We start from the raw sequence: 15,001 nt of genomic DNA on the forward strand, positions 1-15,001 counted from the left end.
AATTACAAAAAATGTGAATAAGCTCTGTTTTCCTTTTTTTTTTTTTTAATGTTTATTTATTTCTAAGAGAGGGAGAGCACACACACAAGTGGAGGATGGGCAGGGAGAGGGGAGAGAGAGAGAAGGGTCTGCACTGTGAGTGCAGAGCTGGACACGGGGCTCGATCTCACCAACTGTGAGATCACCACCTGCGCAGAAACCAAGAGTCAGATGCTTAACCAACTGAGCCACCCAGGCACCCAGATGTGAATAAGCTTTGTATTCAAGAAGTTTGTTCTATTCAGATATAGACTATCACAAAGAATTTTGACTTCTATATGAATAAATGGAATAGAAGAGAAAATTTCACCTTAATTAGTTATCTTCCTCACTTCTCATCCTTTTTGTTGTCTCTTAATCTTGGACTTTTAACTAAGCTTCCATAAAAATTCCTCTTTTAGATTCTCTGATGCGAGTAAGGTTAGCTTGGAAGGACTTCTTTTCATCCTGCCATCTTGGAAATGACTCATTTCCTGAAATTCTCTTTTCTGTTCTATTCAGGAAACATAATCATTTCCAATGCCTCAGTTATCACATTTTTATGGAAATGACTCTCAGATATAACTTTTAGTTCCTTATCTTCGTTCTGTGGTTGTAATAACAAACTGAACATCTCTACATTTATTTTTTATATCTCAACCATGTTCTCAGTTTCTTAACTCAAAAAGTTAGATTCACATTTTTCTCCTTTTCTACCCTCAATTTTATACCTAGGTCCCATGTCTCCATGACTTCTACACTACCCTACCTCCTTCCCAGTCTTATAGACACTGTGCTGGTTCACATCTTTTATATTCCCTACCTTGACTGCTATAACCACCACTCACATCTTATCTTTCCCCAACTCATGCTTATCCATTCTACACACTGTGGTCAGACTAGTCCAACCAAAGCACTACTGAGATCCTCTCTGCCAGCAGAAATCCTAATCTTTCCTTTAAGGTCCCATTCGAAATGATATTTCCTCTATGGCTTTTTTTTCTGATATACATACTGTTTGTCATATCTCCCTCCTTTTTATACCCCATAACATTTTGTGGACATGTCTTTTTATGTCAGTTGTCTTACCCATACAGCTATTTTTGTGGAAAAGCATGTAGAAAACGAGAAACTCAAGACTTTTCTAAAAACCAATATGACAAATGAATCATGTGGTGATAGTTGCATTCTTGGTTTATATAAGCTTTCAATAAGAGCATTAATTTGATGCCTGTTTTCCGACCTTCTTTGAAATCTGATTTACTCTTTTGAATGTTAGATATCCAGACTGAAGTCCCTTAATTAATCAAAACCTATGTCGTCTAGTAAGGTTTTCAGCATTCTAGAAAACGGTGATTTGGTATGAAACGGCTGTAAGCACAAAGAGTAAGAGAAGACACGGAATTCAGTCTGTATGTCTTATTGCAGTTTTGTGAACTTTGAATTGAATTTCTGAAGAAAAGCAGCCCACTTTCGCATTATCTGGAACTTGTCCAGAATGAAACCCCCGTAGCCCATGATTCCTAGAGGACACACAAAAGCCCAGCTCTAATGACAACACTAACCTCCACTCCTTCTATCTCCTGGCCTACTTTCACTGGTAGCTGTTTAAATAGTTGCAAAGCCACAATTGCCCAACCCCCAGGGGAAAAAAAAATGTACTGCTAAAATGAAGGGTATAGCTAGCTCATTTATACAGATTAGAAATATCAATATGCCTTAAAGCTATTTCTCATCCCTATAGATATAGCATCGCCAAAAAGCTAGCAGCCCAAGAAAATTATACCACTTTTTTAGGATTTTTATGGTACCAAATTACTCTCCCAGGGCTGGCAATCTAGAAAATGGGCTGTCTATAAAAAGAGCTTCAACTAGAAGTTAGCACATTTGGAGTCCATGTGACCAGGGTCACAATAATGAACAGCTGGCTTCACCTTCTCCCCCACTCCTTTGTTTTCCCTCAGAAGAAAAAAAAGCATTCTGATTTAAATTAAACATTCAAATTAAATACCTTAAGTAAGAAATAGGTAGGTCTTGGGGGGAGGGGGGAATAGGGAAAGTTGAATAGAAGGGAGAGAGTACTTATAACCAAATCTTTGTGTGCCCCGTATTGAAAACAAAACATCAAGCAATGCCAAATCCCAAGTCTGTAAGCCCCATAACAACAATGCTATCTTCCCTCACTTTTTGGAAAGAAACCGAAGGCTCCTTAGTTACTTAATGCTTAGAGGCAAATATTTGATGGCAAAATGGGCATTTCACCTAGAAGTATAAATTCTTTAGGTTTTTGGAATACAGAAAAATCTGAAGCAATCTAGAATTCCAATGCAGTACCAGTGCAGAATCTCTCAAATTCTTTCCTACAATTTATTAATTGTCCTAATAAGATCTCCCCAGATTTTGGAAAATCCCAACCAGCCTGTGTCAATGTTGATGTAGTTTTGAGGGAGAGAGAGAGATAGAGAGACAGTGGGGGATGGGCAGAGAGAGAGGCGGAGACAGAGAATTTCAAGCAGGCTCTGTGTTGTCAGCTCAGAGCCTGACGTGGGTCTCATTTCCCCAAGCCACGAGATCATGACCTGAGTGGAAGCTGAGAATCGGATGCTTAACCAACTGAGCCCCCGGGCACCCCCAAAATTTGAATTTTTAATTTACCTCACTGACTAATATGTTTGTATAATATTTATAGAGTAGTGAGACTTTTGGTGAATGACACATAAGATGTGTCCTAGAACATACACTTAAAGCAATTAAAGTTGGAAGAATAGGAACTTCACTCACGGTAGAATTCTTGCTTAAAAATGAACCATGCTTCTCCCTCTTTTTCTCTCTCCCATAAAACCCACTCTTAAAGCCACATTGCTTTGTTAACTTTCATAGCATGTCTTCTTACTACAGCCTTCAACACCTGAAAAATTAGTGGAAGAATTTGACTGATTATAGAGGCTGTTTTCCTTGTTCCGCGGCTTGTTCTAAAAGGGATACTCAGCAGAACTTGCATTTTTTTCTTTCATTTTGTGCTGTCTGCATGAGTAATTACCTCCCTGATTTCTGAGATTCAATTGAGTAGCTTCTACATTAGAAAAATCCAAAGATTGATAGAGGCATCGCTCCTAAAGGATTAGTTTGCTGCCGTAATTCCACAGAGTAGGTCATTCAAATAGCAAAATGCTGCAAAGTTTAATTTCTCCTGTTTTTAAAAGCCAGATATTGTTACCAATTTCAGAGAAACTCCAAAGGTCCTATGGGGTCTGTTAAGCAGGTGAGGATCTTTCAAATTCCCTGAGGGGTTGTTTCTGTCTTCAGGGGATATGTTATTCCACAGGGTGGCTTTGCAATAACCAAGGTAGCGATCACTTTCTTGAGCAATAAGGCTTAAGACAATGATTTGACTCCTCTGTAAATTACAATTTCTAGATATCTGTGCTGATAACTTCATAGCAAGCTGAAATCAACTATGCAAATCCTTTAGCAATATTTGAGCTATGAAGACACTTGATAAGCTGGTTCAATAAGGAAAAATTACTTCTTTTAAAACGGTGTCATCATTGGATGAAGTAGCCTACCCTAGTCTACCTGGGATTGCCATAACAAAAGGCCATAGGCTGCTATTAAGGGAGGCTTAAACAGAAATTTATTCTCTCACAGTGTGAAGGTTGGAAGTCTGAGATCAGGGTGTCAGCATGGTCTCGTGAAAACTGTTCTACTGGCTTTCATATGTCTGTCTTACTGTGCCATCGCATGTGTAGACAGAGAGAGAAAGGTTTGATATCTCTTCCTTTTTTTTTTTCTTTTTTTTAAGAACAGTAGATCTTTCAGATCAAGGCTCCACCCTTCTGTTCTTAGCCTAAATCACCTCCGTAAAGGATCTATCTCCAATATGGACACACGGGGGGTTGGGATTTTAACATATAAACTCGGGGGCACACATTCGTCCCCTAGCATAACCCCAAATTCAAATAAAGATTCAGTGAAATTCCACACATTTTAGATGGTCAAAAATTGCATAATTTGAAACTTGCCTTACATGTGGAATCTGGGCTTAGACTTCCAGTCTGCCTTTTATCCTTTCCTTCTTTCTTTTTTCTTTTAACAAATCAGTCTGGTGGTCCCTTGTATCAGGCAGGTATCTGACATGTATACCACAGAGATTGCAAAAACCATTACAAATAAAATTATTTGTAGCTAGCCAAAGAAAACGAATCAAGTTTGTTTATTCCCTAGTACTTTTCAAGTTAGCTTATTTATTATATTTACAAGCTTATTTAATTTGTTGCAGATGTTCAGGGGAAGGTTTTGTAAGCATTCACTGTTAGAATGTTTTTTCGTGAAATCCATTTTCCAAATGTCTAAATAATGACAAAAGACCTCCTAGCAGAATATTAAGCCAGGAAATTCATCCAAACATCACAACTGTAATCATAAGTGGTATATGCTGTAGTTGCTATCTGATTAATTTCAGCTTAGTATCATGTTGGAATGATTACCTTTGACTTCGTTTTTTTCTCTTACATAAAAGTAAATGTGAAGTGGAGAGGACATGTGAAGAAACGGTGTTCTCTTAAACTACATTCTTAATGAAATCAAAGAATTTAGTTTTTAAGTAATCTTACCATTTTCTTCTAGCAATATTGAAAATAGATTCTTGCTTTCCAAGATAGGATGACAGTGGTTTTTATTCTTTACTTTAAATACTTATTTTCATTCTATTTGTGTAGTCTGAGATATTTGTCTTTTTCAAAGTTTTCTGTTATACTACTTATTCTGGGCTTTTAAAATTAGTTCTGCTCCACAGTCAGTTTAACTGAGAGGCAAGATCTTTGTAAGTTAGCTGCACATTTAATTAATTGAAATTCAACCTCCCAAGACAAACCGCAGATGCTCTACATATTTAGCAAAGTGTCTTCTAACCAGCTGTACTAATCTGGGCAGTAACACTGCCCTGTAGCTAAACATCTGTACAGAGCTAGAAACCAGAATAATAAATAGTTTAAGAATTCTATCAAACAGATGCCTACAGGTGACATCGCATAACAGGAAAACAGAAAAAGAAAAAAGATGTATATATATATTTCTTTCATTTTATATATATATACATATATATATTTCTTTCATTTTATATATATATACACACATATGTATTTATATGTATTTATATATGTGTATATATATGTGTATATATGTATATATGTATATATGTATACACATATATACATATACATACATATATATACATATACATACATATATATACATATATGTGTATATATGTATATATATGTGTAATTATATGTATTTATATATGTGTATATATATTGCCAAATACGGTATTGTATTATAACTTGAAAGATGGATCATGCAAATTTCACATTACTGCTCTCAACAAATTTGACTTAAAGCAACAACATTTTCCTTTCTATAACCAGCTGTCAGATTGCATAGTACAAAATCTTAGCATTCAACCCAAGATGAGGTAGTACAGTTACAAAAATTGCACCACATTTGGAAGAGGCGAAGACACTGGTCCTTTTACCATTCAGTTCTTGTGTCAGAAATAAAGTTGAATTCCCTAGAGAACATCATGTCAAAAAAATGCACCTGTGCCCTAACTCTGCCCACTGCGTTAAGGCACCATTGAATTCATGGCAAGAATTGTGAAAATGAGCAGCTTGCCTTTAAAGATTCTATCATGGAGGCATATTTTTCTCTCTGTACAGAATGTATTACAGTAGGTTGATATTATTTGTTTTCACATCAACATGGGTGGAAGCTGAGAGGACCTTCTATACCACTTGCTTTGGGTGTCGGGATTCCAGGAAAACCAAGCAACTTTAACATCCATGTTCTCAGGGCAGATTTAGGAATTTTGATGATACAATGGAAGGAATAAAAAATTTCTTCTGTACATTTCCACTGTAACACATAGGAATTCAGAGACTGTGCTCATGTGACTGAGCATATTTCTTCTAGACAGAGATTAATTGGAAAAATCCTTCCCAATCTCAGATTAGAGATTAGAAACAGTACTCAAATAATCTAAGACTAAAATTAACATAACTAATCCATATAAAATAGGATAATTGAAAACTTTAGTTTGATTCTGCAAGACGAGTAGGCATTCAGATATCTGATTTTTCTTCCTCTGTGCCAACTCATAACTCACTGACTAAATGCTTTAGGCAATCTGAAACAAATACATAAAACTTTTTTTTTTTTTTTTAGAAATGTCATTCCATGATTAGGCATAAACATTTAAAATTCAGAGTTCCTTTTTACCTTTTCAATGATATTTCAACTACATATAAAAAAGTGACTAAGCACTTAAAGCTTTCTAATAGATATAAGTTTAGATGTAAACATCAGTGAAGGAAAATATTGTTCTCTTAAGCTATCAGGCCAGGATATTTTTTCTACCTTAGCTTTAAGAATTTTTTTTTCCTTTACATTCAGATGAAGAAGTTGTTTTCATGGGAATAAAATTTAGGAGAGGCTTGAAATTTTTACGGTCTTTTCCATTGCGGAATGAACTAGTTGAGTATGGGCTATTAAGAACTCACAACATGACTGTAGCTGAAATCTATGTACCATAAGTTTACCATTTGATAAAGAGGGAGGGAATAATACCCTTAACACTGGCAGTTGGCTGGGCATCATTTTCACAGTAATAAAAAAAGTAGATAAGCTTTTGAAAATTTGTTCAGAAAGGATTTTCTCATTCTAACATTCAGTGCCTTGATAGAAAAATGGCCCAAAATTTTGGAAATCCTAAAGACACTCTGTCAGAAGTCATGTGTACATAAAATCAAGAAATTAAAATTACATTAGAGTTGGGGGTGCCTGGGTGGCTCAGTCAGTAAGCTCCCGACTCTTGATTTCTGCTCAGGTTGTGGGATTGAGCCCCAGTTGGGGCTCCTCGCAGAGCATGGAGCCTGCTTAAGATTCTCTCTCTCTCTCCCTCTCTCTCTCTCTCTCTCTCTGCCCCTCCCCACTCCAAAAAAAAAATAAATAAATAAAAGAAATAAAATTGAATTAGGGTCATAATTATAGGAATATATCAGAAAGGATAAGCTGAACATAGAATAAGAATATGGATATGGATAAAGAAACTTAACATTTGTTTACTTAATTTACAAATCCATGTGTGTGACTCCATACATAATTATATAGCTGGAAATATATGTAAGCATATTGATAGACATCTACGAATATCTAACTATATCCACAAATCTATGTATACATTTTTCTAGGAGCTAAAGTCTAATTTCTACTTGAAGTTAACATAGGAAATTCCCCTTGGATAACAAGAAACAAATGCTACTTATACAAGTGTAATAGTCAGTTAATATTTTATACTTGTTTCAAAATGCTTCATTATATTACATGCTATAATCCCCAAATATAGACCTTAAGACAAAAATATGTAAGGAGAATAGTCCTGTTGATATATGTGGATAGCATGTGTGATTCAAACTATTATCTGGAAACTATCCAGGTCAGAAAACAATACATATAAGGGGGTGTCTTCGACAACATATTTACGATTTTTTTTCATATTTATGATTTTTAAAAAACATTGTTAATTGGAAAAGATTAATTCCAAAGTGTGGAAAAAGGGCTATATATACAGTACAGTCAAACATTATATACATACACATGTATTTATAAATTATATACACATATATAATATGTGTGTGTGTTTGCACATGTGTGTTTGCACATGTATTTATAAATTATTTACACATATATAATATATACCTAAATATTATGTTGTAAAATAATATATTTTTTATATGTAGAATATAAGTATATATATTGATATGTAATGGGATGGCTTAGACAAATTCGAGCTAAGATTTGAACACGATGGTGACAGTTAAAAAAAAAATCACCAACGTGCAGACAGAAGAGTAAGCATCCGTGTTCCCTGCCCAGTTTCCTCTCCTCTGACTGCCATACTGTCTCTTAACATCAGGTATGCTCTTGCCTTAAGCCACTTGATTTGGATGTTCTCTGTCCCCGGAATGTTCTTTCATCATATAGATGCGGTTTAATCTTGTACCTTCTTCAAATTTTGTTCAGTGTTCAACTTGCCAACAAGAACTTCTCTGACCATGTTTTAAATTGCTCTTTTGCACCCTTAACTGCTGTCCTGCCAGTCCCCCCTAACTTGCTCTAGGGTTGACTGTTGTGCTGTTGTTGCTATTTTTTTTATGTAGACCTCTCACAGCTTTCTAACATGCCATACAATTTACTTATTCCGTTTACTGTGTTTTTCCCATCCACCAAAAAGTAAGCCTGACGAATATAGATTTGAAGTCCTTAACACTTTCGAATATCCTGAAGAATATCTACCACTGCATTCATGGTCACAAGAATGGCATCTCTCTATTCACACTAAGCGGCTATCTTTCCTTCTTGTTCTGAGCCCCTGAGGCTTCCCTGGTGAAAGGGTTATAATTTAGTGGAAGGGAGCGTCTTCTACATGAAATCTAACTTCTGAAATATTCTCACCCATATAAAGTTCATATGCTGTGAGAGTTCTAATATAATACTCCCAAGCAACTTTCTCTGGTGATATCCACTCTGTTTTACTGTCTCACTATTTCATGTCTATTTTTTCATAGGCTATATACACCAGATGGGATTCCCCCATGAAAATAGGACACCTTCATGGTTTGGGGTTGTGAGGGATTTAAGACATAGATATGGCATATCTGACTTTGTAAAATGTAAATTCACTACATCCCTTTAATAAAAAGTAACACCTCGCATTTCTATAGTATGTTATTTCATTGAATCTTCACAAAACGGAGTTATGGCAGATATCATCAGTCTTCATTTTTCAGATGAGGAAACAGGGGCTTAAATAAATTAAGTCACCCAAGGTCAAATTGCTAGTAAGTAAAAGAACTGGGGCTATCATATGTCTTTTGGCTTCTAATCCAGTGCTGCTTTTCCTAAATCGTTCTGTACCCCTTATATCAAAGCCCAAGTCACAGTAGCTCTGAGGTACTGAGGGCACTGATGCTAACCTGAGGGCAACCTGCACCACCACTCATTCTAGTTCATTTTACTCCGTTTGTTTCCCTACCTTTTAAAGGTCATTATTCTCCCCCAAAATAACAGGAGCAACTGTGGAGTAATAAGTGTTGAGAACCCACTTATGACAATCATTATACCAGTTGTTTCATATGCACTGCATCATTTAACCCTGTATAGGTATCCAAAAAGAAGTTCAAGAGAGAGAGACAAGACAAGGAGGCAGGGAAGGAGGGATGGAGGAAGGAAGGAAGGAAGGAAGGAAGGAAGGAAGGAAGGAAGGAAGAAGGAAGGAAGATCTGCTTATTTGGTTTTCTTCCAGGCATTTTAATAAATCAACAATGGGCTGGGTAGATTTCAGACATTCACATTCCTATTTTTCTAAATGTGCCCAAAAGCAATATATACATTTTTGGTATCCCTTAGAAAATATTGAAATCATTCTCTACATTAGCACTCAGAACAAGACTTCTTAATAATCCTAGCAGCAACAACAAATATGTATATTCACCTTTTCATGTCCCTAATGTTATAGGAACTCTGAAAGACCCGAAGGAATGTTCCATTCATTAAGCAGTAAGCTTTAAATAACTGGCAAAATTTCACTATATTTATATTTATATCTATATATCTATATTGTTTACTGTTGGCATAGAATAATGTGTGATAGATCACATGTTCTCTACCCTGGTGAAATGCCCTATACTTGCAAAAGTATAGAGCAAATTTCCCGAGACTTAACTTGAGGCCTCTCCTCATTTATCACTTATAACCCTTTCCTCAGTTTCCTGGTCCACCCCCCTGCCATTTCTGGCACATAAAGAATTAAGGAGAGGATTGAATAGAAGCCTGCTGACCCCCAAAGGACCTGAATGTCTTTGCTGCATACTAAAATCGTACCGTCATGCTTTGTTTTCTCAAGGAATTAATGTGATTGGGAACCCTTTGTTAAGACACTGAAAATTAGTGCTGCCTTATTAATTCACACAAGTCAATGGAAAGCTTGGTAAAATTACCTGAGAAGTCCAAAGGTAACACGAGCTTCATTTCAACCAGATGGATCTGGTGACCAAAGATACCTGCCCCAAGGGTCATTCCAATCATCTCTTCCCAGAGTCTGGCATGTGGGAAGGACAGTGTTTCTCAGAATCTTATACCTATAAAAAGGAACTGGATAAAGAAAGTGAATTAATTAAACAAAATAAAACAACAAAAACAACAACAACAAAAGGCAAAGCCAAGTACACTGTGGTGAAGGATAGCAAATAGGTCACTTTTTATGCATAGGATGAAGGATCATTAATGAATAAGTTTAAGAATATAGGATTAATTAGGTCTAAGAAACACATTTTTTTAACAGTTTACCATCTCTGAAATCAGGAGTATGGTGGCACATAAACTAAAGTGCGTTCTACAAGCATGAAATAATCTATGTTACTATGCTCTTATAATAATACAAATATGTGCCTGGCTTCCTCATTGTTTTTATGTTACATAACAACATTGAAAAGAAAGTTTTAAACACACCACATATCTGAAATGGACCCAGAAAAGACTAACAATATCTGGTTTAGGAAAAACAATTTTTGTGCTAAAATTGCAATGAGCGAATTGACGGTATTAGAGCAGGAAATAAAATCTTGGGGAAGTGATTGATAATTTAACATTCCCAATCCAAATGGGAGCATTAATTCCACACACTGACCCACTAACGTTGTGGTTTTGATGATGATATAGTATTAAAAAACAATGAAGGTATGAAGACCATGCTTCATATATGTTTCAGATAAAATGTAAATTTTACAGTATAACTATCCACACTCTTATCTTAAAAAGTTGAATTGAATGGAGTTCAGGGAAAACCCCATTGAGGAGAAATCTCAGGATAAACCAAACTTTCTTTCCTATTTTAATGCAATATCACAAACATCAATATTACTAGAGCTGGTGCAGTGCTTGCTATGCACTCGGACCCAGGTATCAGAGATAGGGAATATCTTCATGGACTCAACCATCTCTAGAAGCCAGCAAGGCTATTTGAGGAGACTCCAAGTTACTCTGGGGACATGGTATATTTGTCAGTAGACTCAGACTCAGTGAATTTGCATAATGTATGCATGTCTGTTGGTTTAGTAGCACATTCAATTTTTAACATAAGTATAAGTCAATCCACTTAATAGTGAGGGACTAAAAGTAGAATTGAATAAGAGAGGAAATGAAATGGCCTATGGAAAAGTAGATATGAAATTGGGAGACAAGAGGACACAGTTGGATATAACCAGAGAAAGTTATTTGAGAGTATTACATTAGAACTATTATATAGTGTGAGCTTATGTAGGTGCTCTTCTGCACCCCTAATTTTTGTATTTCTGGTCCTCCTCATGTGCTCTGCAAGAATTGTATGACAGAGGAAATGGGGAGAAGGTGTAAAGGTGTATCGGTTGAATGATGGCCTCCAAACAGCTATGTCCAACTAATAATCCCTGGTACCTATGAATGTGACCTTATTTATTAATAATGGTTTTCACAGATATAATTAAGCTAAGGATCTGGAGATGAGATCATGCTGAATTAGCATGGGCCCTAAGTCCAATGACCAGCGTCCTTCTAAGAGAAAGGAGAGGAAGATTCAAGAGACAGACGCACAAAGAACAAAGCTGTGCAGAGACAGAGACAGGCAGAGATTGTAATTATGCAGCTACAAACCAAGGAAGGCCAAGGATAACCAGAAGTTAGGAGAGAGGCATGGACAAGATTCTCCTTCAGAGCCTTCAGAAAAAAATCATTCTTGCCTGACACTGATTTTGAACTTCTGGCCTCTAAAACTGAGAAGAAAATACATTTCTGTTGTTGGAAGCCACCAAGTTTATGGTAATTGGTTACTGCAGCTCCAGGGAACTAACACAAAGGTTGAGCATAAAACTGCAGGGAAAAGACAAAATAAGGTGAGAAAACAAAGCATTGTGCAAATGCAATGAGCCAGTAGCCTGCAAGCCATTACTCACTCTAGAAATACTGTAAGAAGCACTAACGGTAAATAGGTGGCGTTAGCACTGGCTGCATTTTTTTAAATGATAAAATAAGACTTTTTCAGGAGCTACTGAACGAGCCGCCCTTCAGTTGCAATTTCCAAAACAATAGGAAGTGTAGCAGGGAGGGTGAGCATATGGGCACGTAGGGCTAGGCTGCCCACTTTCAAATCCTCCTCAATTCTTTGGCTTGTGCTTTATGCTTATGCATTTGCTCCACCTGCAAAATGGGGATGATGATGGTATATGTCTTATGGGTTATCAAAAGAATTAGATGCATTTATATAAAAAGTGTTTGAAACATTATAAATTCTATGTATATGTTCACTTTTATTACTCAAAATATCATTAATATCAAACTTTGCAAATTGTCTAATTTTAAACCAATCGTGCCACGAGTCTAATGCAAAGATGTAATGTAGAAGTGAGTAAGTCTGGGGTGCCTGGATGGCTCAGTTGTTGAGTGTTCGCCTCTTGATTTCAGCTCAGGTCATGATTCCAGGGGTTGCGGGATGGAGCCCCGTGTCAGTTTCTGTACTGGGCATGGAGACTGTTTAAGATTCTCTCTCTCCCTCTGTCCCCCTCTCTCTCTGAAGAAGAAGAAGAAGAAGAAGAAGAAGAAGAAGAAGAAGAAGAAGAAGAAGAAGAAGGAGGGAGAGGAGGAGGAAGAGGAGGAGGGGAAGTGAATAGGTTAAATCATGTTACAAAGAAAATAGAAATGATAGTAGGAACTTCAAAAAGGTAATGAGAGAATACAAAACTTAATCAGAGTTCTTTAGAAAAAGCTGACTGCTGTGTTCTGCTTCATGAAAGCAGCATCCACTGACACAGCACTGAGAAGAGCTTCCAGGAAGATGCTGGAGCCACTCCATACCGTCACATCTCAAGTCCATGGACTTGCTTCTACAATGAGTGTCCTCTGTGCCAATACTTTGTTTCTCTCTGTTTCTGATTTTGGATGGTATCTTTATTTATTTATTTCTCTTTAGGCAACTTAATCTCTCCTTTGTTGGACTCTTTCATTTTGATTTATTATCTCTATATTCTTATCACTTTTCATCCACTTTGTGAGGTGGCTCATTATGCTCTAACTTTTTATTATTTAAAAATACCATAGACAGTGATATCTATCACTAAATGATTTGGAATAGGGGAAAGAAGGAAAGAATGAAAGGAAGGGGAAAAGGAGAAAAAAATAAATTATATCCATCTTTGATTTTGTGCCTATGTACAACTCTAGAACAGAAACTCTTGTGCTTATTAACAGATTATGTTCCAAAGCCTGTTTATAACGTTATTTATTCATGAGTCCTTAGGGACACTATCACCACCTGTTGAAGGGGCAGAGTGGAAAAATGTGTGTTCCACTGAGTTCAAATTTAAGGAAGTACATAAATTTAAATTTAGAATAGGAGCGTCTGTTTGATATCTGGGAGTGTGTGCCATGTCTGGGTCTCATGACAATAGCGTAAGGTTGTACCGCAGCTCTGTTGACCCTGGGTTTGGCAGAATAACCACTGTTCCTGTGGCTTTTCAAACCCATCGGCCATTTTGAATGCTTTTCCCCCACACCTTCCTGAACCCCATGTTCTTCAGAAAATGGACATTGCTTTCTGAGCACACATCAGTTGTGTCCCTGTGATGAGAACTATGTTAAGTGCTGAGGGACACAAGGCAGTGGGCTTCTGGCAAGATTACTAGGCATCTTTCTCCTTGCAGACTCTTTTCTCTCACATGGCAGATAGGCAGTTACTTCTGTGTGTCCTTGCCTCAGGAATTTGGACTTGTATAGATGAAGTCAAACACATGAAAAGATGATGACAAGCATTCAAGAGTGAAAGATTAGGTGTAGAAGGCTTTTGAAGTTGAAGAGAATCTCTAAAAAGGTAAGAGAGCATGTTTGTTATCTCTGGAGTAGCAGTAACTGTTGGAATATGTGCAGAACAACTAACAAGATCAGATCCTAACCACTGGAGTCCCAGAGTTTCAGGATCCCTCCATCCCATGGATGGCAAAAGGATGCCCAGACTGAAAGGGGCACGTCTAAAGTTACCAATGTGAGCCAATGACTGTGGCTCTAAAAAGCTTTGTCTGTATGTTGGTTCTAGGAATGATCAGCATTGAACCCTCTATGGAAAGTCTTAATTGATATTAAGGTTAAATTTTCAAACAGTATTGCAGGAACGGAACCTCAGAGTCAGACTTGGGTAGACTTTTAAGAAAATAAAGCAAAGTATTGTATCCCATGTATTGTGTTTGTGAACTAAAACCTGTTAAGCATTAAAGCAACACTTAGTGTAGAAATTTTGAAGGAAAATGGTGTCCTGTGATTTTGGAAATTCAAGCAGAGATGTGGGAAAAAAAGTTAACTATAGGAATAGAATTATAAAAAGTGCCCTTAAGTAAGACAGAGCAACTAATGACCAGAATGACTCTTTTTGAGGAAGGATTTATGGAGAACATTTTTTTGAGAGTAAATGTATAAATCTCAAATATATACACAAATCTAACTATAGTTAGAGATTCCCCCAAACTCTTAAGCATCAGCTATGAGAAAAAAGCAATTGAACAGACTTCATACTCTGCCCATCATGAGTCTCCTAGGTAAACTCTGAGGGTTTAGTAAAATGATAAAAATCTCCTCCCCAGTGGGAAGTCTAGTTGACTACAATAGCTATAAACACTGGAGGTCTAATCATTATTTAGCATGTCTTATGAAAACGTCCAAAGTCATTGGAAAACTTTTTGGCTTTTTTCTCACTTAAGTGGCACACGAGGAGATGAAACCCTGCAAAAGCCACTGAACATGGTCCTTATTAACCAACATTAACTGCCTGCCCTGGGAATTGAGTCTGGGTTCTCAAAAGCAAATAATAAAAAGTAAATTTCATCACACAGGGATTTTTTTTTTTTTG

The sequence above is a fragment of the Leopardus geoffroyi genome, chromosome C1, assembly GCF_018350155.1.
Source record: "Leopardus geoffroyi isolate Oge1 chromosome C1, O.geoffroyi_Oge1_pat1.0, whole genome shotgun sequence".
Taxonomy (NCBI): domain Eukaryota; kingdom Metazoa; phylum Chordata; class Mammalia; order Carnivora; family Felidae; genus Leopardus; species Leopardus geoffroyi.